Source organism: Equus caballus, chromosome 30, assembly GCF_041296265.1.
Source record: "Equus caballus isolate H_3958 breed thoroughbred chromosome 30, TB-T2T, whole genome shotgun sequence".
Taxonomy (NCBI): Eukaryota; Metazoa; Chordata; class Mammalia; order Perissodactyla; family Equidae; genus Equus; species Equus caballus.
Genome location: NC_091713.1, coordinates 7643430 through 7670963, shown reverse-complemented (window position 1 = coordinate 7670963; position 27534 = coordinate 7643430). Strand labels below are relative to the sequence as shown.

General features: G+C 39.9%; 1 long non-coding RNA gene across 12 annotated transcripts in view; it reads right to left on the bottom strand.

Moving 5' to 3' along the window:
* LOC138921495 (uncharacterized) overlaps nt 1-27534 on the bottom strand; it is a 40840-nt gene that overhangs the window by 1239 nt on the left and 12067 nt on the right. For 5 of the 12 annotated variants that reach the window (XR_011434122.1, XR_011434128.1, XR_011434123.1 and 2 more), the window contains 3 exons: nt 10707-16072; nt 9449-9656; nt 6055-6777 (listed from right to left, as the gene is read on the bottom strand). This is a non-coding gene — a long non-coding RNA (uncharacterized lncRNA). Of the gene's footprint in view, nt 1-362; nt 6778-9448; nt 9657-10706; nt 16073-27534 lie in introns of those variants that run through there. The other 7 variants (XR_011434119.1, XR_011434121.1, XR_011434125.1 and 4 more) reach the window with 7 other exon arrangements.

The window sequence follows — 27534 nt, the reverse complement described above, 5'->3', positions numbered from 1 at the left end:
TAACTAAAAATGTGTTTTTGGTTTTTTTTTTGAGGAAGATTAGCCCTGAGCTAACTACTGCCAGTCCTCCTCTTTTTACTGAGGAAGCCTGGCCCTGAGCTAACATCTGTACCCATCTTCCTCTACTTTATATGTGGGACGCCTGCCACAGCATGGCTTGCCAAGCAGTGCCCTGTCCGCACCCGGGATCCGAACCGGCGAACCCCGGGCCGCCAAGGAGCAGAACATGCGAACTTAACTGCTGTGCCACTGGGCCAGCCCCCAACTAAAAGTGTTTTGTAAGGAAATAATAGTGTTTGTTTGATAAAGGAGAAGCCAGAAGCTTGGCTATAACCATCAGATTAGATTAGAATTTCTGAATGTTGTATAATTAAGTATTAAAATCTTTTTATTTTCATTTCATCTTTCAGTATTTCATAAACAAATGCTTCTTGTGTAAGTGATACAGAGGAACTCTGGGGGCCGGCCCGGTGGTGCAGCAGTTAAGTGCACATTCCGCTTTGGCGGCCTGGGGTTCGCTGGTTTGGATCCCAGGTGCGGACATGCCACCGCTTGGCAAGCCATGCTGTGGTAGGCGTCCCACATAGAACGTAGAGAAGGATGGGCACGGATGTTAGCTCAGGGCCAGTCTTCCTCAGCAAAAAGAGGATTGGCAGATGTTAGCTCAGGGCTGATCTTCCTCAAAAAGAAAAAAAAGAAAAACAGAGGAACTCTGTTACTTTACCTCACAGTTCCAGTAAAAAAACTATGCTGATGTTTCAGAATATAACAGAGTCTCTGAAACGATGAACATTAAAAGAAAACAAAACAAACACATTGTAGCATGGTTATTCTAAATGCCTTTGAAAACTATGTAGCATTCTATCTTAGTAATGGAAAGAATTTTTTCTGATCTGAGTTTTGGTGACATTAGAAAGTTACTTATCTTCACTGTTCTTAACTTTTTAAATCTTTGAAATTATTGCCACTAACCTCTAATTGGTTTGAGAATTTAATGTAAGTAATTTAGTTTCTTGAGAGAAAATTGTTATACCATTAAATCATTATTTGTAGATTAACTCACTTTACTAATTTACAGGGGACAAAAATTCTGCCAGCTTCTTTTGCCCACAGCTCACTTTTACCCAAATTGTTTATTTTTTGCTGAAGTTGTGTTGTGCAGAGAGAGAGCACACATTATTTTCAATAAACCTAGTATTACATTTCATGTAATGGAATGTGAAGGTAAATCTCAACGTGATAACTGAGTTGATTGAGAGGTACCACATAGAACTTACACGCCTACCACCAAAATGTGACTCTTCCAATGCCTCCACAGTAATTTGTGTATGAAACAACCTCAGTTTTCAAAATCTGTTGTTTAACTCATTTGGTGATTCTCTCTCTTTTCTGAAGAGGATAATGTTCTTTCACTTAACTTTTACTTTGAAGTTGACCGTGTTTAGGGAACTCCTGGAATCTGAATACACAATACCAGAAGCAACTCCAAGAACTTTATCTCCAACAAAGCCTGTTTAATTGTTGCTTTTTATACCAGAGCGATAAATTAGGAGTGGCATGTAGGTGTGAATGCGTACTCTTCTTAACTTCCATAATTAATATTAGATTGGCTTTACAAAGATGTTTTTGTGTTGTATACTCATTCTTATGTGTTTTTTCCTTCTTAATTTTCAGTTTCCAGCTAACAGTGCAGTGGATTTTACAACAGTGGAATTCCTGCTTCAGGATTCTAAGAGTTTTTACATGCTTTCAGCACAAGGTCGCATTGTGATGCTATTCTTCCACAGGCCTTTGCTCAAGTAAACTGCTCCAAACATTTGCAGAGGTAAGATACCTTTGGAATGCTGTTTAGAGTAGCTAATCACATACCTTCTAAAAATGTATTTAGCAGACAACAGCAGGTAAAGGATATTTTCATTCTAACTTATTCTAATGTACTAAAGGCATTAAGCAAATACTAAGTGAATTGAATGGAGAGTAAACAGTTATTATTATAAGTTATAAAACACACATCCTCCTATGGAAGCCGTGTCACAGCAGTGCTGGGATTTTATATTATTTCATTTATGGATGGAAGAAAGCTGTGCAGTGTTGTTTGATTGTTCATTTTCCAGTGCTCCAGACCAGGGGATCAAAACATGCATCAAAATACTCTGGAAATTTTTTAAAACATGCAGATGCCAAGCCTTTATCAGACGTTACTGAGTCAAATTTCTGGCAGTGGTGCCCAGTAATGTTGTTGTTCTTGTTTTACTTTTTATTTTGAAATAATTTAAAAGTTAGAAAAAAATTGCAAGAGTAGTACAAAGAATTCCCGTATATATCCTTTACCTGGTTTCCTGATGTTACATCTTAGCACATTTGCTTCATTGTTTTTCCTTTCTACCTGCCTACCTGTCTATCAACTTACCTATCCACATTTTTTTCTGAACTCTTTAAGAGTGTGTTGTGGGTCTGATGCTCCTTTACCCCTAAATAGTTCCATATAAATTTCCTAAAGAATAAGGATATCTTATGTAACTAGCATAATTAGTTAGGAAATCAGTGCTGATACAGTACAATTTTTGAACCTATAGACCTCGTTCAGACTTTGCCAATCGACCTACCAATTTAACAAGTGTCTTCATGTGATTCTTGTGCAGTCAGCCTAGGAGTCATGACTTTTTACCCCTTTTAAACTATGTAAGTTTTGTCCCTGGTAATACTCTATTTCTACAGTCTTCTAATTTCAAATCTGGGAAATTCTGGGAGTTTTGTGTGCCAGAAACTGCTCAAAAAACCTCATTATCAAAATTACTAGATAAGATATTAATGCTGCTTTCATCTAACATATATATATATATATATATATATATAGTCTGGAAGGGGTGAGATTACGGAGGAAGCTCACTTTTCCTCACATAACCCTCCGGAGTCCTGTGGATTCCAGCTCATACCACATTCTGGATTTCCCTGAATTGGCCTATGGTTTGCATCAGTATTACTCAAGCTTTTAAACTAGAAAGCAATATACAAATATTAATACTTTTAAAAATATTGCTCTTACAAACAATGACTTTATTTTAATATATAATCTATAAATTATGTTATATTAATTACATGTAATGAATTAAAATAATATAATTATATAATAAAATATAAAAATTATAAAATATAATTTTAATAATTATATTATTGAGTTTATGTGATTTTATTATATAATTAATATTATGTAGTATGTAATTATTACATAATTATTTTTACATAATTAATTATAAATCTATATAGTAAACAAATGGGTGCACTTTATTACAAAAATATCAACTCGTATAAGCACAGACATAGCTAAAGTATTGGTAAATTTCCCCCAAACGATGCTTAGGTCATTTAACATTTAAATCAAGCACATGGTATGAATCCCTTTAAAACACGCTTTTGCTGAAGTATTTGTGCACATACATGATTAGAGTCCTTTCTTTCTGTTGACTGATCACACCAGTGAAATGTGAAATGAGTTGTTTGACTGACTGGACTTTTAGAAATCAAATGGGATAGGCACAGGGTTTGGAGAAAAGCCAGGTCTTACGTACAGCAGTATTCTACAGTGCAGGGACGGCCACTTTCACATGGCTTTGGGTCTGGGCTGCCCGTGGCCTGTGTGTGATGCTGTCGGTGACGGGCCCTGAGATCCCCCACAAGCCCCGGAGCGGGCGGTGCTTCAGTGGACCAGTTGACCCATCTCTACCACAGACACACGGCACAAAGCACACTGAGAGGTCGTGAAGCTCAGTTAATATTTAAAACGTTTTGATGCTCAGGTAAAAGGGGATTCAAGTTGTCACCAATTAGTAGGAAAAGACCAATTATTATACAGACCTATGATCTTTTATAAGCAGAAACATTAAAGGAATCTAAAAGCTGTCACTTTTTATGAAAGAGCAGATGGCCTGAATTAGACCCCTAACATATAATGAGTGTGAGTGTGTCTGTCCAGGTCTGGATGCAGATGATCCAGATCTAGGTATAGACAACTGAACAGGAACACTTTTAAGGGCTGTTGGGGGAGGGAGAGAAGAGAATGGAAAACACACTGTCGATGTCCTTTGAGTCATTCTATTCAGTACTATCTATAGGGATTGATCCAGAAAAAGCATTGCCTTCTGTTCCAGACTTTAACTACTTGGAAATATGTTTAAATTATCATATTTCAATAAAATTCACAGTTTAGGCAGTAGAGACTTCCTGAGTCCCTCCTCTGGGCCAGACACTCAGCTACTATGATGAACAAGCCACAGCACTGGCTCTTCAGGAGCTGACAGTCCAGTGGAAGGAGCCAGGTATATAAATAGGGCTGTTACCCTACACCCCAATTTCCTACCTTATCACCCCATCACCACTAAATTAGCATCTGGTTCTTGGAAGGAGTAGTTTGTCTCATGTCAGCTCCTGAGTTTTCTCCTTAGTGGTCGTGTTCCTCCCCAAACCCCTAAGTCAAAGGCCACCACTGCCTTTGCTGCAGCTCATCTCCTGAAACCCCCCAAAGGGCTCCACATACAATTATGGAGATTGTGTAAGGCACCCTTTGGGGACATAGACTACTGTAGGTTCACAAGGTGACTAAGGGAACTTCATGTAGGAGAAAACATGGCAGGCTAAGTCTGGCTTTTCCCAAAGGCAAAAGAAAACTTTTTGCAAAGAAGTTCAAATCTTTGTAACCCTCCCAAGCATCTCCCCAAGAAACTTGAAGAACACCCGTGTCCTTTGCTAAAGCAATTATCTTCTAGTTGGGACTGGGGACTGGGGTGATGGCTGAGGGAGCCTCCTTCCCTGAGAGATCTAGCTGGTGCTTTGCCATTTAAGGCTGATCTTTGAGGTGTCTATGGCAGTCTGAAGTGAGAGTGGTCCTCATCACTCTTCCAGGTCTTCTGGAGGAAACCTTTGATTCAAACACACACACACACACACACACACACACACACCCACACACACACACACACACACAAACAGGCACACACATACACCACCTGTTTCCTTTGCCCTTAGACACAGGAATTCTTAAGCACGGGGTCATCAATGCTTGTTTCCCAGAGCAAACCCCTAGGGACTGGAGGAGGGTGATGAGTGAAGGGAGTAGCTAGTCTTCCAAATAAAGCAGGAACAAGCGATAATAGCCACGGGACTGTGGCCTTTGGGGAGAGGGACTGGATTAAACTGTCTGCTTTGAAGGTAAATTGTCTGACTGAATTAGATAAGGTTTTTTTCCAATTTGGTTTGCAACTATAGTGACAGGAACATTTTTGTTTGAGTTTACTCCACAATCTCAATAGTCATAGATTATCTACAAACAGGTTCAGATACTTAGGAATAAGGATTTTGGGTAATAAAGATTCTTTTCATTGAGTGTGGGGTAGTAACTAGGAACAAGAAGAAGAAGCATGCTAAAGTGGTGGGATGATTCAGCATGGGAGAAATAGTGAACCTTCTGTAAACCTGAGGATCTTTTCTTGACTCAGCAGCAAGAACTGGTGTCTTAGCACTTTTTTGCCAGAGTTACTAATGACCCATTATAAAAGAACAACTGAGGTTGATTATTTATCACGAAGGGATTTCTGTGTGTAGATAGAGCAGCATTTGCTCGATTGAGCCTCTCTCAGTCCTAATCCAGCGCAAAGGCACTGCTTGGCCTGGAGAGGGGTGTGGCGTGCCCTGAGGAAGCTGGACAGAATCTTCTTCCCTCGAACCACGTGTTCATTCATCTAGTTTCTGCTCTGCTCACTCTTCCACTAGTCTGTTTTCTCCACTAATGGCCTGCCCCACCTCTCTCTCTCTCCCAACACTTTCTATTCTCCATTCATATGGCAGACAGAAGATGCTGTGCATAATGGAGCCCAGTTCGTGAACACAGGTCTCTCCTGGTCAGAGGGGAACTTCTCCTGTTTTCTTTTATTCTCCTTTTGTCCCTCTTTTCAGAATTTTAGCCAATTACCTCTTTTTGCTCCTCACCTTCTGTGACAAGTCCACTGACCTTCTTAGTTTTAAGACAATAAGGGGGATTTGTTCCTGTAAACTCTTTGGTTAAAAAAAAATGAAAAACAGTTCTGTCAGAGATGGAAGTACAGGTAAGATCTGAAGCTCGTCACCGCTGGGCAGTGCCAGTTCACTGGGGGCTCTGTAAGTGACCTGAGAGGAGACATATTTAGCAGTTAAAAGTATTTTTAGGAGACCTTAAAATAGAGCCAAAGAATAAATCTAACAGAAACAAGAAAAGGAGAACTTGGATTCTGGGATACCCTGTGGTTCTTGAAATGTGAATAAAATTACTTCCTGAAAAAGCTCAAAAAGGTTGTTAATCATTCTCTTCTCAGTCACCATGTTCAGCAGGGTCTCAGGTGCCTGTCTGACAAATAGCTCCATGGGCGTGAGTGATCCAAATGAGGCACAAATCTTTACACACTTCCTACGTGTCAAAACAGCCTGCAAGATTTTAAAGAAACGTCCTCACTTGACAGCTCCCGTCAGTAGGCCCTGGGACCATGCGGGGACCCGACACGTTAGGTGGACCTGTTCCAGCTACTCCATTCTTTCCTTTTTCATTCCCTTTCTTTTCCTCTCTCTTTTTAATTGAGTATTTTATATGTTACCACCTTCATAACTCTAATGTTCTTGGTGGTCAAATGTTACTGAAATCAGGATCCTGAGAGTAGTTCAAGAAATAGTGTAAGTGGGAGTGCAAGAAAGGTTCTTCAACGGATGTGTTGAGTCCAGCACACTTTTATCTTATCAGTTGGTTTCTTCTTCCTTGAGAGAAGGAGGGGAATAGCTTGAATGAAAAGTACATAGACCAACTTGCTATAATGCGTCATCTTAGAAGTTGACTTTAGACAGATGAAGTTGAAGTCGTATGTGAACACATAGTACACCAATTCCTTCCCTAACCCTTCTATTAGGGCTCACTGTGCCCTCACCATGTGATGGTCATTGTGTTTTTGTGCTATGCTCCATGAGAGCTATCAGCTGCAATTAACCACCTCCTTTTCAGATATTTAAAATCTACCAGTGGGAACAAGTATGTACACAAATAACTTTATTACTAAGTGGAAGGTAATGTCCCTGTAAAGATATAAATAAAGCTCTTGAGTGTTCTTAGGAGAAAAAGATCAGATCTAACTAGAGGAATGTGAGGAATTCATGCAGGAATGGATTTTCCACTCAAAATGATTTCTCAAGAACTACTAAGCCTCCAGCAGCTAGAGATTCGTAAGAGGTCATTCCAAAGCTCTGGGAATTGTGCCTGGAAAGCCAATAATGTGGTAAGGTTTAGGTGTATTTGGGAAATGTTCATGTAGGCTCACTGAGATGTTCCAGGAGACATTTATGGATAAAAGACAATGAAGAAGACACAGATCCTGTCCGTGGAGAGCGTCCAGTCTGGTGTGGGACATGATGAATAAAAAACAATGTTTGCTACAGTGTTAGAAGTGCTGTATTAGAGGCACATACAAGGGAGGAGGAGGAGGAGTCAGAGAAGGCAGTAAAGACTGGTCCTGAAAGAGACAGACAATTTTATTAACCTGCATGAATTACAGGGGAAACTAGAGTTTATACAGAGATACAGAGATGTGAAATGCACATCCTGTTGAGCAAATTGTAAGATTCAGTGGCTAGAGCGTGTGGGACAGGACGAGCCAGGAGGGGCAAGAAATGAAAGTCCAGATAATTAGGTTAGGGAAGGACCTTGAAGGCCAAGGAAAAGAATTTGGATTTATTTGCCAGGCAACAAAGGCTTCTAAGTGAGGAAATAAAATAATCATACAAAATTATATAAGTAAATACTTTTTTCTTTAACCAAAATAAAACACAGAACCTCCTCTCCTAAAGACTATGGAATACCAAAGAATAGACAGACATACAAATCCAAATAATCTGGCGAATAGGGCAGTTAAAAATTTTTCATAATGGTCAAGGGCAAGGACAGCCCTGAGCTCCTAGGATTTTAAGATACATGAGAGCGCCAATGTCTGTGTTCATCACCAAGCCCCAAGTGTTCAATTAAAATTTGTTGAAAAAGTGAAGGAAATATCAGATAAGTGAGTGAAACAATGAAAATGACCCCCAAATAATTTCAATCTTTATGAAAGGAGGAAGAACAAGGAAGACCAGTGCCCTCCAGCTTTGCGTAGACAGCTTCTACATGAGAAGGAGGGAATCAATCCTACATCTTGTGTTCTCCTTGGATGAGTCAATAACTAAATGGTAGTAAAAAGAATATGTCCCAAAGTCAGGGGAAAACAAGAGGTACCATTCCTAGTGAGCACACTTCCTGTGGACTTTCAACACATGTGCACAACACATAGGTAGGAATGAAGAGATGATAGGATGCTGTAATTGGTGAAACTGAGAGCAACAAACGTACTCATCTTGGTTACATGATAAAAATGACTATAGGAGGGATGAACACTAACACTCCATAGCAGAATAAATATCGAGTAGTTAATTAACAGTTTCAGCAGAAGTGATATGTAAATACACATACTTACTAAGGAAAACAAAGTAGGAAATCCTATTATCTGTTTAATATCTGTGACCTCTTTAAAGCTAGAAACCACATATTTGATGTCTTTGGTTCCTAGCACTGAGCACACTGCCTTAGTAGGCTAGCAGGCTCTCAAAAAATAAATACTAAATGCAAATGAATATACTCAGATGCCCCTTCAAGTGTCTGCATCCATCACCTTCCTCCAGGGTGTGAAGGTGGTGTGGTCTACCCACCATCACCTGCCATCACCCAGGGGGACCTCAGGAGACCATCCTTCCTCTGGAGCCCACCTGTCATTTCAAGGTTATGACAGTAAGGTGGCAATTTTTTACGAGATTTTCTCCTTCTTTCCTTTTACTGTTTCGAGGATCGCTAGGGTGGCCGTAAAAACAAGAGCCTGATAGCTCTGGAGAGAGCCAGGATGAGGGCAGGGCAGGTTGTACAAGCCCTTCCACAAATGCTCTGCCAGGCCCCTGCCTTGTGTGCGCAACACCTCAAAGCTGACTTAAACGCATCCCACTGTTCCAGGATGGCTGCCTTTCCAGACTGTAGACTGCTGCTGGGGCAACTTGCCAAATGCTGCTCCTGGTCTGAGAAGGTTAACCAGTGTCCATGCTGCATGGTAATGAGCCTGCAGAATCAATGCCTATCGACACTGAGATTTCACTTGGATCTAACTCTGCCAGATAAAGCAGTAAGAGGCGTGAAATCCAGCAGTTCACCTGAGAACAAATTTCATGCCGGTAAATTCTAATCTTTGCTATTGGCAGTGTTGTTCAGCTCTGCAAAGGCTGCCCCGCCTTCTGCCCTTTCCCAGCCTGGAAAGCAAAGCCAGCTTGGGTCACACCTGTCCTGGTGGCAGAATCCATTGTGTGTCACGGCCTCCCCTCCATGTCAGCACAAATATCCTTTAAGCCAAAACTTTCCTCTTACCATTTCCATGACGGAATCATTTCATCTGTAATAATTTTCCATCAGAGGCTGGAGAGGAGGCTGCTGGAGTTTACCTGCTGTTCAAACCAGGCACGGTGGAGAGAGACCATTTTTCTTTGTATTTGAAACCACCAGGAGGATGAAAATGCCCCATCAATACAGCCAATCAGGAGTATTTTATATCTATTGCTGCAGTGAGAAAGCCCACCTGTAACAAAATAGAAGAGGGATGCAAAGAAATAAGAAGCAAAAAATAAAGAAGAGAAGGAAGAAAGATTTAGAGAAAAAAGGGAGCAGGAATAGTCAATCCTTCCTGTCGAAATGCTCTGTGGTTTATAGCGAAATAGTGCTTTGCACAGCCGGGGTTGTTTGTCAAGGGTTAAATGTCACTCAAATCACGCCCGTTATGAACTGGAAAGTGTGTACGTGTGTATGCGTGTGTGTGTGTGTCTGGAAGGATCGAGATGTGACGCTACTTTCTTATGCATTTCAAATGGAGCCACGCTGGCCTGGAGGTGACCTGCCACACGATTTTTAAATTATCTCTGAGCGCGCTCCGCTTGTTTTGGAAATGCTCTAAATAAAAATAATGGACTGTCTTTTAATAAGTCTCATTGTGAGGATTCCACATGGCAAACCACGCAGCGCAGCTTGGAGGCAAACATCGGGCATGTGTGATCTCGCTGGAAGAGAGACAAATGGTGATGCGAGGAACTCGATCGAGGGACTGCTGACAAGAAAATGGCATTTGCAAACTGACCCATCTGTCAGGGTGGAGAATATTGGCACCTGTCATGCAATTTCAGTCATGACTTTTAATAAAGCTGCTTTCCCTTAGGTAAAATTGGAACTTGACTGTAATGTTAGCTGCGAGCACGTCTTGTTTTCCCCTTCAGAGCGCTTTTTTACGTGAGGCGGTTCAAATGAGTCTTAAAGCCAAAGTAATGATGTTTACCAGCTTTTCCCCTGTTCTCCCCAGAACTCTGGATTTGAAAAAGATGTTGCACTGAGTTTTCCTTTTTTTTTCTTTCTTTCTTTTGCAAAATGTCTCCTTTTGCCAATGAATGCTGGTTTCGGCATAGACTTTCATACGGTTCGGCTCACCCTTCTCCCCACCATCCCTGACCTCCCTCTCCCCCTCGCCTCCGCCTCTGACTGGGTTGTTTCAGTGAATTTAGTCCGAGGAAGTATGTATATAATAAAAACTCGATTGGGATTTGTTGGGTGTCAGTCAATAAACCAGTCAGAGTTTAATTACCAGGCAAGTGATGGGCTGTGGTGACAGGCACCAGCTCCACTGGAGAGGATTTCTTTTGGGGCAACCACTACAGAAAAAAAAAAAAAACTAAAAATGAGGTTACTTTGAATGTGTGTGTGTGTGTGTGTGTGAGAGAGAGAGACAGACAGACAGACAGACACAAGGAGAAGCTAAGAGACAAAATCGAAAAGCAAAAAGTTGAGTGCAAAAGCCAAAGAGAAATGAAAAGTTAAGGAACTCCACTGCTGCCGTCAACCCTATCGAAACTGGAACTCTCACTTCCTACCAAAACTATCGGAAAGAATTACTGTATAAAAAATGACATAATGTGTTAAATGCTGTTTCACACAGTAGGAATCAAGTGTGTTTTCTCCCTTATTAACTTCCCACAAACAATGAACCATTTCTTTCCCACCCCTCCCAGCGCCCAAACACCACTTTGGAGCAAGATTCCAGGTTGAGAGACCCTACTACAGATTCAGGATTATTGGGGCGGGGAGGGGAGGGCGGGGGGAATATTCTTGTCTTTTTTTCTAAAGGCAATTCACACTCAACATAGATTTTATTTTTGACTAGTTATAGGAAATGTCATCTTCTACCTGTCATGTGTCATGAAGCTGTATGTGAAGATGCAGGGTATTTTGACTGAAGGGATGTTCTATTTTCTTTTCACTGTTCTCCAGTGGTATGTCTCAGTTTGTTTATTTGAAATTCTTAGATCATTTTAAGGAATTGTGGGGATCTTTGACTCAAGGTAGTATATCCACTACTCAGAGAACCCCTCTCGGCTGGAGTAGGAGAGGAAGGGAGGCATCGGGCTGTGCTGAGAATCTGGGATGGTGGAGGAGGCCCAGAGTATAGATCCTTTCCTAGAATTTAAATTCCATTGAATTTTACCAGAGTATCCTGGATCTTTTCCTCCTTTCTGGAATTCTTTTAGAATTATACAAAAGCATGAGATTTTTATAAATATATCATAAAGGTTTAAGACAAAAAAGATCAGGCAGGATGAGCTGTGAAGATATATGAAAAAAAATTATACACAGCACCAAAGCAAAATCAGCAGGCTTTTGGCTTTTGCCAATTCTTTGTGAAGAAAATATTTGGCATTTTGCCTAAAATCTTAGCAGCAAACATCAGCCATTCAAGCTTAAATTGATATTGAAAAACAAAACCAAAAAGGAAAATAAGACAAAACCCTGCACCCCTGGGCCAGAAAATTGCCTGTGACCTGAGTCCTGGAAACCTATAAACTAGAGCCAATTCCCCCACTTCCATTTGCCCTGGGTTGAATCCTTTCTAGGCCTCAGTTTACCCAGCTTGCCGCTCAAATGCCAATGCTCTTGGGGACCAATAAATTCCTCTATGGTTTCAGTCCAGGTAGCAAGTGATCAATTTCAATAAACTTAAGAATGAGCAGGCTTTGTTTAAATGTCTGTTAAAACAAACTTTATGACTGCTTCAGTGCTGTATCAGATAGCCCACCATGTCCACATACCCCATAAAACACGTCACCAGGCTTCCCGAATATGTCAGGTTAAGAGAACCAGAATCTTTCCTGGAGCATTTCTGTTTTGAATGTCTCACCCCATATGAACAACCTTTAAGTCCAAACCTAATGGGACATTGTAACCAGAAGAACTAGAATTAGAAGAAATAATAGTGGTATTGTCTCAGAGAAAAAAGGAAGATCATGAAGTGGAAAAAATAAGCGAAATACTATTTTAAATTAGCCAAAAGGAGCTTCATTCTCTATGGTTTGACATTTTGCAGTGTCAAAAAACTGCCTGCGTTTTCAACCCATCAGGATTCTTACCTGCCGCAAAACTGCGATCAAAGGAAAGGCACAGACAATCATCCAGCCACAACTGGATTATAATCCAATGCTTACCAAGAAGGTAAGACAAACCTAAACACGCCTCAACAACAAAAAGACAGGCGGGTCCCTCTTTTAAGCCCACTATTTCTGTTGAGTATCATTTATGTACATCTTCAAATAAAAGAGAAAAGCAAACACTGAAACAGTTATTAAGTGTGGAGCTTTCCACTGCTTCCAAGCGATCACTATCATGGAGAGATGTCTACGGCAACTCTCTGTGCAACATCCCTCATTGCTGTTGTTGTTGAAATAACCATGGGGTTTCAGAAATGAGTAAAAATTAAACTACATCTTTATATTATCCTATTTTTAAAGATCTCCAGGAATGGGATTTTCACAAAAGGAATAACACTCTATTATGGTGCCCTAAAACCCTTCACCACTTTATATTCGAAGTGCTGCACTAGGAGCTTGTTTCCTCTTGTTCTCTTAAGAGAGAGAGGAGAGATTTCACTTATGTGCTGTTTTTTTAATTTTTATAGACCAGCTCACTAGCACAGGATGAAAGATTTGCACAAAAATGGGTGTGGAAGTCACTGTTGGCAACAAGTCCCTGCTGGCGGATTGTTCCCCGGCAGCAAGCTCCTTTGTGCCCAGCACTCCTGTTGTAGTTGTTAGCACACGCTCCTTCATTCACTCACACACGGATCCCTCGTTCATTGGGGCAGGCCACGCATTTTGACCAAAGACCTCCTTAAGCTCTAGGGAGATATTCAAAAAAAGGAAGGCAAGGCCCCTGCTTTAAAAGAGCTGGCCTTCTCATGGGGATAGACTGAAAACAACCAAACACGTAAGCAAGAGAAGCATCAGGTGGTGATGAGTGTTATGTGGAAAATGAAAATAACACGCACTAGAAAGCTCCTTTGGTTTTCTGGTCAGGAAAGATCTCTCTGAAGAGGTGACATTGAAGCAAAGGAGCCAGGTGAGTGAAGGTCAAAGCAAGAACATTCCGGGCAGAGGGGACATCTTGGAACCTTGGGAAAGGAAATGAAGGCTGGCGTTTTTGAAGTGTAATGAACAAAGGCAATGTGACCAGAGACGAGTTAGGACAGGCAGGCGGGAGGAAGACCATGTAGGGTCTTGTACCCATGGCAGCAGTTTACATTTTCTGCTAGGTTTAACAGCAAGCTATTGTAGGGTTTCAGAATGAAGACTGACATGATTTGATTTGAGTTGAGTTTTAAAAGCATCACTCTAATGTCTATTTAAGTGGCCAAAAGTAGAAACAAGGAGACCAAAGAGGGGATATTGCAATGGTCCAGGCAAAAGATGGCTTGTGGCTTGGGCTGGGATGACTGTAAAGAGATGATGAGAAGTGGATAGATGCAGGACTTATCTTGAATTAGTCAACAGGAACTGCTGATGTATTGCTTGATGCTGAGAGATAGTGAAGTATATCCTTCAGTATGAGCGGGCTATACTGTGTGACACACAGCACCAAAATCTTAATGGCTTAGAACAACTTAGATTAACTCCCCCTCCATGCTCCATGTCCATGGAAATTCAGTAGGGACTTTGTTCCACATTGTCCCCACTCAAAGACCCAGGTTGATGGAGACGCTGCACTTGGAATGTGGCTGCTTGCTGCATTAGGATTAAAAGAATACAGACAATCATGCACTGACTTGTAAATGCTTCCACACAATGGTGACACCTGTCACCTCTACTCACAGCTCATTGGCAAGGATCATTTGGTCAAGGGGAGGGAAAAGTAGAGTTATTCTCTGTGGAAAACAGTGGAGGGAAACCGGGTATTGGGGCACATAGCTAATATTGATCACAGGAGGTGTCAAGGGCAATGCCTCCATTTTTGATTTGAGTAATGGCATAGATGGGGCCGCCATTTCTTGACTGGGAGATGAGGGGAGGAGCTCTTGTAATCCTTCACCATGATTATAGCTGTTGGTTCAACACTCATCTTGCCAGAGACGGTGCAAGCTCCATACTCCCAAGGTCACTACTGTCCTAGACTCTATGAACCCAGCACCATGACTGGAGTATAATATTTGGTGATTTTATGAATGAATTAATGAAGCAAAGAATAAGTCATTAAGCCTTTTTTTTTTTTTCACTTTCCAAGGGTGGCAAACGATTCTATTTTCAACCTTCCTGTCTGAAGTCAACCCAGAAGTCCACATTTAAGCCTGTATTATAAGCCAGGGCTCAGCTGCATGGGCTGATTCACACAGGAGGGGTTAACAGCTACATACTTTCCCTGGCCAACATTTGGCTGTGATGAAGTTTCGTGCTCTAGTTCCTGATACCTCCATGAGTTTTGGCAACTTATCTGAATGCTTCAGATTATCTTCCTGGTCACCAGCTGACTTCTCAGTTTTTGAGTTAGCTGCACTTTCAACTCCAGCTAAGGGACACTTTGGTCAGCCAAGGCATTCTGACACTATCCTATGAGCCATTGGAAGTATGGACCATTTTCAAGTCAAGAATTGGCATGAACTGTGTGCTGACTGGAAACTCCTGAGGGCTGGTGCTATATTCCTTGAATCTAAACATTCCCAACACCAATCAGAGTAATGGTCACACATAGGCACACAATAAAAACTTGACATGTGAATTACTGAGCAAATGAATGAACACATAGATGATTGAATGAGGTTTAAAAAGATTAATGTTGTGGCAGTAGCAGGTTTAATTGGAGGAGGTACAAGCTTGTGGCAGAAAAACAAGCCCTGTTGGAAGAGTCTAGAGGTGAATTTATAATGCCCAGATACCGTCTGTCTCAGTTCAGTGAGTCCCTGGCTGAAGAGTGATATTTAAAATTGCAACTCAATATTCCTTCTGATTCAATGTCAGTGCGACTTGTTAGAAAGACACAGGGCAAGATTTAAAGAAATAACTTGTAAAAAATTTATATAGAGAGATAAAGTTATGTCATCAGAATTACTAATACCTGACTCCCCATGCAACAGTAACTCTGAATTCCAACACTATATAATTTGATCTAATGAAAACATGCATTGAGTACAACTTTAAGATGATAACGCTTATGGTTTTCAAACCCTTTTTAAATCTGTGATATCAATTTAGGCACCTGCTCAAGACACCCAAACCACACTTTTGGCATATAGGAATACTAAAATCCACTTAATTTTCCAGTGGTATATTAACGTGGAGTTGTTTACTTGCAAGAACAGAAACACAACTAAACTAGCTTAGAGGAATGCAAGTGCTCATATGAACAAACCACAAGCAGGACAGGACACAGCTGGAAAGGTTGTGTGCAGCTGAGCTTTGAGGATGGCTGAGACCAGGTTCTCACACACCATCAGCTTCTCTCCTTGTCTCCCACTCAAGTCCACTTCCTTCTGTATGTTGACTCTGTTCCTTCACACGACAGATCAGCTTCCTTCACAGTAAGGAAGACACGGCAGCCAACAGCTCTAGACTCTGATGTCTCCTCTAGGGAGGAACTCAATCCCTTTTCCAAGCTCCAATTGGATGGCAAAGCAAGATGCAGATCATCTGTCACCTGGAGATGAGAGGGAAAGTGATTGGCAGCTTTTACTGAAACCACAGGGCTGTGGCTCTTGATCAGTGGTAGGAGCAGCTCTCTGAAGAAGAATGGGGTTGTTTCCAGCTGAAGAGAGCCTAGGCACTCATTCTTCCACCGTCTCTCTATGCTGTAAACCTTCAGGAGGCTGCTGCTGCTGCTGTTTACTCTGCTGGGGTTGTTTTTTATTTTTAACCCCCACTGTATGAGTGAGAGAATGAGCGTGTATTAGCTTGTTCAGGCTGCCATAACAAAGCACCGCAAACTGGGTGGCTTCAACAACACAGATTTATTCTCTTACAGCACTAGAGGCTGGAAGTCCAAGATCATGGTTTAAGCAGATTTGGTTCCTTCTGACGCTGTGAGTGAGAACCTGTTCCAGGTCTTTCTCCTAGTTTCTGGTGGTTTGCTGGCAATCTTTGGTGTTCCTGGGCTTGTAGATACACCCCCTTGATCTTTGCCTACATCTTCACCTGGCACTCTCCTTATGTGCATACACATCCAAATTTCCCCTTCTTATAAGGACACCAGTCATATTGGATTCGGGCCCACTCTTGTGACCTCATTTAAACTGAACCTCTGCAAAGACCATGTCTCCAAATAAGGTCCCACTCTGAGGAGCTAGGAGTTAGCAGGGCAACATATCCTTTATGGGGGGAGGGGGGACACAATTCAACCCATTACAGAGGGCGAGGACATTTTTGCTCAATAAAATGGGTGGACTTCTTGAGAGTGAACATCATTCAGTCTCTAACTCAGTTCTTCTTAAATCCCTTTCACTTGCTAATTTATTGTGTTCTTAGCATTGCTATCTGTGTTTTAGGAGGTTTTTTTTTTTAACCAAAGTTAATATTGTCTATTTGCATTTAACTTTGGCAATACAAATGTAAACAACTTCACTTTTCTTCACTGTTACCAAATCATAAGTAATTACACATTTTTTATTGTAGACCTATGGACAATCAACATACAAATTCTTTATTTAGAACTTTTTCAACCAAATTAGTTTTTCTTTAGAATATTTCTCAAAAGGAACATTGGCTTCTTCCCCATCTAGCTACTAAAATAATTCTCAATAAAATCAATCACTACAGTATAATATGTTAAAACCGTTTCACACATTCCGGTAATCGAGTACTGGATCCCCTTTTGAATTTATGTCTTCCATGTTACATCACAATAGGTATTAAAGAAAGAGGTTAAGGGAAAAAATGAATGACTAATAAGTGGTATTATTCATTGTGATAATTTGTGAAGGGGAGAAAATTCGGTTTTCAAATGAAAAGGTATCAAAATCAAGGATTGATCTGAAATTTTGTTTTAAAATAGTGTCATTTTTTGCCCCGGTCTGTGAAACCATTTGTGCCCTCAGATGAGCCACTGGGAAGACTTGCTGGAGTCTCTGAGCAGAGGAATTCCTGGACACCCAGCTTACCCATTCTGGACTCTCATAAAATGTTCTCAACATGATAAAAATGTGTGTAAGTATATTTTTTTCTTATTTTTTAAATTAGTAAAAAGATAACTGAGTGGGACCCTCAGAATGGTGTAATGAGTAACTTGGCAATTTTCCCCAAAAAGCAATGATGAAACTGCATAAAATTATTAAAACAATTACTTTCACACTATGAAAATTGAGCAAACACATAAATGAATCAAGAAGCATTTATTCAAGCAAAACTACTGAACTCTAGGAAGGGACGATGAGAGTGTCCAGAGTTTTAGCCTAGGGATGCTCCCATCTCCCTCTGGCTTTGTTTTACCAGAGCTGAACAAGGTATGAAAACCAGCACCTTTGAGCTCTAGGAGACTGCCATGAGTTAGAATGGAGTATGGAAAAACCCCATGCCTGGAGGTGCTGTGCAAAAGGAATATGAACCTCAGTGCAAACAATTGGGGATGGATAGCTAACACAGATGGTCTGAGGGTGCAGTATCATGAGACTAACCAGAGGTTAATCAAGACAATTCTGGAAATGAGAAAGCCAGAGAAGCTCTTAATAAGATTTGACATATTCGTGGCGGTCTGGAAGGTTGGGTGTATGCATAAAGTTGTGAGAACCCTAGCCATCTGTTCATCTCTGGCTGAATATGAGGTCTTGAGTATGCAAAGAGGTGACAGGAGAAGGCCCTGCAGAAAGTAAAAAGTCAAGGATTTATTTTTTTTATTTTCTTGAGGTCATAATAATTTATATCATTGTGAAATGTCAGTTGTACATTATTATATGTCTGTCACTATATTAATGTGCCCCTTCACCCCTTGTGCCTTCCCCCCAACACCCTTTGCCTCTGGTAACACCAAATTGTTCTCTTTGTCTGTTAGTTTATCTTCCATTTATGAGTGAAATCATATGGTGTTTCTCTTTGTCTGCTAAAAGCTGGGAATTTTAATGTGTTTCCCAACCAACACTCAGATCCATTGTCAAGGGGTAGAATGGCAACATCTGGCCATTCATCAGCTGACCACTAAGCTATGGTGACCCAGAAGTGACTCTATGAAGCCAGGCTTAGAAGAGAAAAAAAGAATTAAAAAAATAATAATAAACTGGTCAGAGACATCAGCCTCTCCATGTTGCAAAGGAGACAGATTACATAATTAGTCAAGTCGGTACACAAAAGCAACAATATCAATTCTGGGAGAAGTAGGAGATCTAAATCCAGAGTTGGTGCAATATTATCTAAAATGTCCAGTTGTCAACAATAAAAAATGAGACCTGCAAAGAAATGGGAAAGTGTGAACCATACATGGGGAAAAGTCAACAGAAACTGTTTCTGGGGGAGGTGAAGATATTGGACTCAGGAAAAAAATACTTAAAAAGAGCTATTATAAATATATTCAAAGATCTAAATGAAACCATATTTGACAAACGAAAATAATGTCTACAATGGCTCATCAAATAGAGAATCAATAAAGAGAGATTACTTTTTAAAAAGAACATAACAGAAATTCAAGACATAAAGTGTTGAATATCTGAAATGAAAAGTTCCAAAGACAAGCTCAACAGCAAATTGAGTCGTCAGAAGGAAGATTTTGTGACCCGGCTGATAGGTCAATGGAGATTTCCAGTCTGAAGAAACAAAGATAAAAGGAATAAAAATTAACAGAATGTCACAACCTGCTGGGAAAACAGTCAAGCATAGCAAGAATACACATGACTCAAGTTCCAGGAGTATAATAGTTACTTTGAAGGAGAGCAGAGAAAAGGGCAGAAAAGTTCTTTGAAGAAATAATGGCCCAACATTTCCCCAAATGAGGAAAAACCAATCTAGAAATGCAAGAAGGTCAACAAACTTCAAGCAGTATAAACAAAAGGAAATTCACATATTAACACATCATAGTCAAGCTACTGAAGGCCAAAGACAAGTAGAAAATCTTGCAAGAAGCAAGAGAAAGAGGACTCATTATGTACAAGGGAACCACAAGCAACTGAAGCTGACTTCTCTTCAGAAACAATGGAGGCCAGATAACATTGAAAATGCATTTTTCTCTTTCTTTTAACTGATTGTAAAGATGATTGCACAAAACGATAAAACTGTATTGTTGGACCTATATAAAGATGTAATATATATATGAAAATGGGACAAAGGCAGGGAGGAATGGAGCTATATTGAAACAGTTTCTAAACCTTACTGGAAGTTAATTAATATTAATCTTAAGAGTATTATGTTAAGATGTATATTGTCTTCCCCTGAATAACTACTAAGAAAATAATTCAGGATATTAAGAGAACCAGTAAAATGTTCCTCTGGAAAAAATATATTTAATATAAAAAAGCAGTAAAAAAGGCACAAAAGCACATAAAACATAGGAAACAGCAAAATGGGAGTTATAAAGTAAACAATATTGATAATTGAATTAAATTTGAAATGTATGAAGGACTCCAATTGAAAGCTGAGATGGTTGGGGCCAGCTCTTTGGCATAGTGGCTAAGTTCATGTGCTCTGCTTCCGTCACCCAGGGTTTGCAGGTTCTGATCTCAGGTGGGACCTATCAGCCCTCATCAGGCCACACTGCAGCCACATCCCACTAAAGCAGAGCAAGATTGGCACAGATGTTAGCTCAGCAACAATCTTCCTCAGGCAAAAAGAGGAAGACTGCCAACAGATGTTAGCTCAGGGCCAATTATGTTCAGGGAAAAAAAAACAAAGATTGTCAATCTCGAAACACAACAATATACAACTGTATGCTGTTTACAAGAGACACACTTTAGATTCAAATAGACAAACAGGTTCAAAGTAAAATCATAGTAAATTACACCATGCAAATAGTAACAAAATAGCTGAAGTGGCTATATCAATATCAGGCAAAATACTCTTTGATGTCAAAAACGTCACTAGAGACAAAAAGGAATATTTTATAAGGAGGAAAAGGGCAACTTACATAAATATTTAACAATTATAAACATAAACATATTTGACAACTGAGCAACAAAATACATGAAGAAAGTCTGACAGAATTAAAGAAGATATAAACAAATTGTCAACAATGGCTGGGGTCTTTAATATGCCATTCTCAGGCTGGGTCCAATGAAGAAAGAGAAACCTCACAGTAATTTGAACAGGAAACTGTTAATATAAATGACTATTAATTAATACTTACATAAGCAAATTAGAATAATGAGAGATTAGCAAGTAAGTAAACAGAACGCTACAGAATATAAGACTAGACATATAAGGAACACTAAACAGGGCTGAGATTGAGGGCCCATGGGAGATCCACTTGACAGGACTGAGATGCAGACCTTGTGGGAGAGGGCGAGGCATTCACTTACTGAAAGGACAGTGCAATAGGCTGTGAGAATGGATCTTCAAGAAGCCCACCCCCTAGGGTGCTGCGTAAAGCTGTCCACGGGACATCTCACCAGAGATACTTAACTGCAAAACTGCTCAATGGGAGACACACATGGAAGCTGCTGATTAGTGTGAGCTGCTGGCACCAGGCACTGGAGAAGCTCTGAGTGATGCAGGAGCCAAGGAGATACTCCACCACAAAATAACCCAAGGATGGGTGTGTGATTAAAGAGCAAAAGTGTATTTACAGAGCAGCCAGAATGAATGAACTTATAGCTGAGTCAATAATTTTTTAACTGTCACACTGTATTCCCAATAATGGAGAGAAAAACTAGATTAAAAAATGAATATGAACAATCTTATCTGCCAATTGGAATGGTGTCACGTATAGAATAGAGGCACAGACCATATGCTAGGCTATAAATCACTCAATATATTTAAAAGAACCGAAATAATGTCAAGTTCTCCTATCACAATATAATTGAATTAAAAATCAACAGAAAGAAATGTGGGAAAATCTCAAAGTTTGGAAATTAAACTACCTGCTTCTAAACCGCCCATATGTCAAAGAAGAAATCACGATGGAAACTAAAAATAATCGGAATGAATGAAACAAAAACAACATCCCACAACTGATAACAAGTAAACGAGGATGCAGAGGAAAATTTATAGCTGTAACACCTATATTAGAAAAAATCATTTTAAATAAATACCTAATTGTTCACCTTAAGAAGATATAAAAGAAGAGCAAAAAAACTAAAAGCAAGCAGAAGGAAGGAAATGATCAAGAAAAGAGAAGACAGGGAGAGGGGCAGAGCGAAATGGCGGGGTGAGCTGACCTGGGACTCTCTCCACTCCAAACTACAACAAAGGATTGGAAAAACTGAACTTCAGCCAATAATCCTAATGCCAGACCATCAGAGAACTACAGAAACAAGACCACGGAGGATGGAGAGGCTGCAGACGGCCTTGGAGGAGCTAGAATGGGGTAGGAGAGAACTTCGTTCCCTCCTCTAGAGACTGGGATCGCTGCTGTGGGTGAGGGAAGGAGTGGGGAAGGGGCTGCACAACCGGGGATCGTCCAGGACTCCCGCCGCTGGTACAGTGGAAACCCACTGACAGGGGAAAGCTTCTGTGCATGGGGACCCCATCAAGCCAGGGCACCGGGAGACGAGAGAACGAGAGCTGGTCAGAATCCAGATCGGTGCGTGAGAATAAGGGCCCCTGCTCCCCAACCTGCACTGGTTGCCGCCATCTTGCTTGAAGGCGGAGAGCTTAGAATGTGTGGCTCTCAACCCCCATCTAGTGGTGACAGGCGGTAACTGCAAACGAATACTACCATCATGTGCAAAAACTGCTCCTCTAACATCCAGCAATTTATAAAAGCTCCAGAACAGAAGGAAAACAATAAAAACACAGAATTAAGTCCTGAGGACTTGGAAATAGGTAAACTAAGTGAAAATGAGCTCAGAGTAGCTATCATCAAAAAGCTCAACGAGGTAGAGGGAAAGAAAGAGAAACAAGTCAATGACTTCTGGAGTTACTTCACAAAAGAGATTGAAACTATAAAGAAGAATCAATCAGAAATACTAGAGATGAAAAATACGATGGATCAGACAAATCAGAATACGGATTCCCTGAATGCCCATGTAGACACCATAGAGGAGAAAATTAGCATAATCGAAGATAGATAGGCTGAATGGCTCCAGACAGAGGAAGAAAGAGAACTAAGGATTAAAAAGAATGAGGAAAATATCAGAGAGATATCAGATTCAATGAGGAGAATGAATTTAAGAATCATCGGAATTCCTGAGGGCATGGAAAAGGAAAATGGAGCAGAAAGTGTGCTTAATGAAATTATAGAAGAGAACTTCCCAAATCTAGGGATTGAGGGAGAAATGTGTGTGGAGGAAGTTTTCAGATCTCCTAGATTTGTCAATGTAGAAAGACCTACTGCAAGGCATATAGTAATAAAAATGGCAAAAATGAAAGACAAAGAAAGAATACTCAGGGCAGCAAGACAAAAGAAAATAACCTACAAAAGAACTCCTACCCGACTTACAGCGGATTTCTGTACAGAAAACTTACAAGGTAGGAGAGCATGGAGTGACATATTCAAAACTTTAAAAGATAAAAATCTTCAGCCAAGAATGCTCTATCCAGCAAAAATATCTTTCAGATGTGAGGGAGAAATTAAATCTTTTCCTAACAAAAGTTAAGGGAATTTGTAACCAAAAGTCCTCCACTACAAAAAATCCTTAAGAAGGCTCTCATACCTGAAAAAAGAAAAAAAAGTGAGAAAGAGGTCACAAGCCACAGAGTAGGGAGACAGATAGCTAGAACCAGAATACGATAGCAAATATTCAACTATAGCATTAGGATAAAGGTAAGGAAACCACCAAAGTAAAGACGATCTTATCACTCTGACTACAAACTCATAACACAAGTTGGAATAAGAGATGAAAATAATAATATAGGAGGGGAAGAGGAAAGGGACTAAATCAGTCTAGGCCAAGTAAGTAAGAGACCACCAGAGAATAGACTATATTATACATGAGACTCTAAATACAAATTTGAGGGTAGCCACTAAACTAAAAAACAGAACAGAGCCACGAAATATAAATAAGGAAAAATCTAAGAAACCCAGCATAAGAAATTGCAGAAGTCAATGGGTAGGCTAAAACACACAGGACCAGAAACAAAGGTAATGCAGGGAAACCAGATATGACAGCATTAAGTCCATGTGCATCAATAATCACCCTCAATGTAAACGGATTGAACTCTCCAATAAAAAGACACTGAGTGGCAAAGTGGATTGAAGAACAAGATCCAACAATTTGTTGCCTCCAGGAAACACACCTCAGACCCAAGGACAAACACAAGCTCAGAGTGAAGGGATGGAAGACAATACTTCAAGCTAATAGCAAGCAAAAGAAAGCAGGTGTTGCAGTACTTATATCAGACAAAACGGATTTCAAAATAAGGCAGGTAAAGAGAGACACAGAAGGGCAATATATAATGATCAAAGGGACACTTCATCAAGAAGAAATAATGCTTATAAATATCTACCCATCCAACACAGGAGCACCAAAGTTCATAAAGCAACTATTAACAGACCTAAAGGAAGATGTTAAAAAAAAAACAATAATAGTAGGGGACCTCAACACCCCACTCACATCAATGGACAGATCATCCAGACAGAAAATCAACAGGGAAATAGTGGAGCTTAATGAAAAACTAAAACAATTGGACTTAATAGACATATACAGAACACTTCATGCAAAAACAGCAGAATACGCATTCTTCTCAAGTGCGTGTGGAACATTCTCAAGGATAGATCATACGTGGGGAAACAAGGCAAGCCTCTACAAATTTTAAAAAATTGAAATAATGACAAGCATCTTCTCCAATCATAATGTTAGAAGGCTAGAAATTTATTACAAGAAAAAACCTGAGAAAGGCACAAGGATGTGGAGACTAAACAATATGCTACTGAACAAGCAATGGATCATTGAAGAAATTAAACAAGAAATCAAAAAATACCTGGAGACAAATGGAAATGATAACATACCATGCCAACTCATAGGGGATACAGCAAAAGCTGTATTAAGAGGAAAATTCATCTCAATACAGACACATCTTAACAGACAAGAAAAATCCCAAATAAGAAATTTTAAATTACACCTAATCGAATTAGAGGAAGAACAAACACAGCCCAAAGTCAGCAGAAGGAGAGAAATAATAAAAATCAGAGCAGAAACAAATGCTATTGAAACGAAAAAGGCAGTAGAAAGGATCAATGAAACAAAGAGATGGTTCTCTGAGAAGATAAATAAAATTGACAAACCCCTAGCCAGACTTACAAAGAAAAAAGGGAGAAAGCTCAAATAAACAAAATCAAAAATTAAAGAGGAGAAATAACAATAGACTCCAAAGAAATACAACAGATTATAAGAGACGACTATGAAAAATTATATGCCAACAGAATGGATAACCTAGAGGAAATGGATGAATTCTTGGACTCCTGCAATCTCCCAAAGCTCACTCAAGAAGAGGCAGACAATTTGAACAGACCAATCACAAGGAAAGAGATTGAAACAGCAATCAAAAACATCCCAAAGAATAAAACCCCAGGACCAGATGGCTTTCCTGGGGAATTCCACCAAACTTTCAGAGAGGATTTAATACCTATCCTTTTCAAGCTATTCCAAAAAATTATGGAGGATGGAACACTTCCTAAGACATTCTACGAGGCCAACATCACGCTGATACCAAAGCCTGACAAGGACACCACAGAAAAAGAGAACTACAGGCCAATATTGCTGATGAACATCGATGCAAAAATTCTAAACAAAACTTTGGCAACCAGAATTCTGCAGTTCATCAAAAGGATCATACATCAGGATCAACTGGGATTCATACCAGGGACACAGGGATGGTTCAACATCCGCAAATCAACCAACGTGATACACCACATCTACAAACTGAGGAATAAACACCACACGATCATCTCAATAGATACACAGAAAGCATCTGACAAGATTCAACAGTCGTTCATGATAAAAACTCTGAACAAAATGGGCATAGAAGGGAACGACCTCAACATAATAGAGGCCATATATGACAAACCCATAGCCAACATCATACTCAATGGGCAAAAACTGAGTGCCATCCCCCTCAAATCAGGAACGAGACAAGGATGCCCTCTATTACCACTCTTATTTAACATAGTACTGGAGGTCCTGGCCAGAGCAATCAGGCAAGCAAAAGGAATAAGAGGAATCCAAATAGGGAGGGAAGAATTGAAACTCTCGCTTGTTGCAGATGACACGATCTTATATATAGAAAACCCCAAAGAATCCATTGGAAAACTCTCAGAAGTAATCAATAACTACAGCAAAGTTTCAGCATATAACAGTAATTTGCATAAATCAGTAGCATTTCTATATTCTAATAACAAACTAACAGGAAAAAGAACCCAAGAACACAATACCATTCACAATCGCTACAAAAAGAATACAATACGTCGTGGTGAATTTAACTAAGGAAGTGAAAGACCTATACAATGAAAATTAAAAGGCCTTTCTGAGAGAATTGGATGATGACATAAGGAGACGGAAAGACATTCCATGTACATGGATTGGAAGAATAAACATAGTTAAAATGTCTGTTCTGCCTAAAGCAATTTATAGATTCAATGATATCCAAATCAGAATCCCAATGACATCCTTTACAGAATTAGAACAAAGAATCCTAAAATTCATATGGGGCAACAAAAGACCCCAAATTGCTAAAGCAATCCTGAGAAAAAAGAGGAAAACGGGAGGCATCACAATCCCTGACTTCAAAACATACTCCAGAGCTACAGTAATCAAAACAGCATGGTACTGGTACAAAACCAGGTGCACAGATCAATGGAGCAGAATTGAAAGCTCAGAAATAAAACCACACATCTATGGGCAGCTGATCTTCGACAAAGGAGCTGAGGGCATACAATGGAGAAAGGAAAGTCTTTTCAACAAATGGTGCTGGGAAAACTGGAAAGCCATATGTAAAAGAATGAAAATTGACCATTCTTTCTCACCATTCACAAAAATAAACTCAAAATGGATGAAAGACCTAAAGGTGAGACCTGAAACCATAAGACTTCTAGAAGAAAACGTAGGCAATACACTCTTTGATATCAGTATTAAAAGGATCTTTTCAGACACCATGTCTTCTCAGAGAAGGGAAACAATAGAAAGATTAAACAAATGGGACTTCATCAGACTAAAGAGCTTCTTCAAGGCAAATGAAAACAGGATTGAAACAAAAAAACAACCCAATAACTGGGAAAAAATATTTGCAAGTCATATATCTGACAAAGGCTTAATATCCATAATATATAAAGAACTCACACAACTCAACAACAAAAAATCAAACAACCTGGTCAAAAAATGGGCTGAAGACATGAACAGACATTTCTCCAAAGAAGATATATGGATGGCCAATAGGCACATGAAAGATGTTCATCATCGCTGATCATCAGAGAAATGCAAATCAAAACTACACTAAGATATCACCTTACACCTATTAGAATGACAAAAATATCTAAAACTGATAGTAACAAATGTTGGAGAGGCTGTGGAGAAAAAGGAACCCTCATACACTGCTGGTGGGAATGCAAACTGGTGCAGCCACTATGGAAAACAGTATGGAGATTCCTCAAAAAATTAAAAATAGAACTACCATAACCCCCAGCTATCCCACTACTGGGTATCTACCCAAAGAGCTTGAAGTCAGTAATTCCAAAAGTCCTATGCACCCCAATGTTTATTGCAGCCTATTTACAATAGCCAAGACTTGGAAGCAACCTAAGTGCCCATCAACAGATGATTGGATAAGAAGATGTGGTGTGTATATATACAATGGAATATTACTCAGCTATAAAAAAGAACAAAATCGTCCCATTTGCAACAACATGGATGGAACTTGAGGGAATTATGTTAAGTGAAATAAGCCAGTTATAGAAGGACAATCTCTCTATGACTCCACCCATACGAGGAATTTAAAAATGTAGACAAGAGAACAGATTAGTGGCTACCAGGGGAAAGATGGGGGGGGGGTTGGGCACAAATGGTCAAGGGGTGCACCTACAAAACGAGTGACAAA